The sequence below is a fragment of the Lissotriton helveticus genome, chromosome 3_2 (assembly GCF_964261635.1).
Source record: "Lissotriton helveticus chromosome 3_2, aLisHel1.1, whole genome shotgun sequence".
NCBI classification, from domain to species: domain Eukaryota; kingdom Metazoa; phylum Chordata; class Amphibia; order Caudata; family Salamandridae; genus Lissotriton; species Lissotriton helveticus.
In genome coordinates, this window is record NC_136062.1 from 253,942,649 (window position 1) to 253,944,268 (window position 1,620).

Genomic DNA, 1,620 nt, shown 5'->3' on the forward strand with positions numbered 1-1,620 from the left:
CCCCCACACATGTTTATAAAAATAGATTATTATATCTGAACAAAACAAGACCACACCGACATAAATCCAATGGATAGAAGTTGATATATTGAATTTTAAAGAAATAAATACATTAAAGTGCTTAAAAAGCAAATAGCGCTAAAAATGCTACTGTAGGTTGCACTGGACCGAGACTAAGTCAAAATTCGAGCCGACCCCTGGAGTGCCAGTCGACTACAGGACTGTAGTGCTAGTGGCACTCCTATGCATTGAAACCATGTGATGACCTTTGACTACCATTGTTTAAAATGACTTTTGGTATTTTACTTTATCCTAGCCTGAATGTACTACATTATGTTTCCTGCATGTGCCTTTTTTCTTGAAGATTTCTTTTATGTCTTTTTGTAGTTTTACCAGGAGGAGAGCTTTTACAGAGTAGAACAGCCTTGCCAAGAACATAACGTGCGGGATGTGCATTTCAAAGCATTAGAGAGAGAGAGAGATGTGGAATGTACTTCTTGGTCTCCGAATGCAGTGTTATAAGCAGTGGTGCTCAAATGTGCATTATGTTGTACATTGGGAGTTGAAGTGTGTGATGCTATAGGTAGTGTTGAACAAATGTGCATTGTGTTGTACATTGAGAAGTATTATGAAGTTCTTACTATTGGCTTTGACATGCCCTCACGCCATCTTGTATTCTGATTCTGTCAGCTATCTTGAGCTTTTGCGCACACAGGCAGACCCCCAGATTACTCAAGTTGTTTAGGCTATTCACGTTCAAGGTTGTTTTGTTTTCTGTTCTGGTGGAGACTTCGTTAAGATAAAGGCTGGAATACATGAGCGTGCATAAGGAACGTGAGAACTCTTTTGCCTTTGGAATGCTTGCCTGGAAAGTGGCCAATACCAGTAAGTTTCCTTGGCACAGAGGAGGGTCTCTTGGAACCTTCTAGTGTTTTTTGAGATTATAAAGCTGGGGTTTGTTGACTTAGAGACTGGGTTTAGTTTGGCCTGAATGACGGACGTGTATACAGTGCAGCAGCTCCCGGTTTTGCTGAGTCTCTTGACCCAGTTATGAATCCCCCAGTCTAGAGTGGGCCAAGATGAAGTTTGCAGCCGGTGATGTGTTTTATTTTTGTATATTGACATTGTGATGTGTAAGTGTGTTTGCATGCACATTCAAGTCTCCAATTGTTATAATCATCTGAGGTGTTTTCATTGTGATGTGAGAGCATCTGTGTGCACATTTAAGTCTCCAGTGACTATAATTGTCATTGTGATGTTTGAGGGTCTATGAGTACATTCAATTCTTCAGTGGTTGTAATCATCTGATGTATTTAGTATATATATCGTTCTGATTTCTTGGAGTAGACGCATTATTATCTGCTTGCATTTAATTTTATTCCATTCATTTAACAGTTGCATTTGCCTACTTATAAGTCTGTTATTATTGCTTGCACACACACACACATATACATATATGTGTGTATATATATATTATACACACATATATTTATATGTGTATATGTATATATATATATATATATATATATATTTATATATATATATATATATATCCATGACCATTTTAAAATTTAATTTTGTTTGAATTTATATCAATTTCACAATGTTGGGAGCACTTTA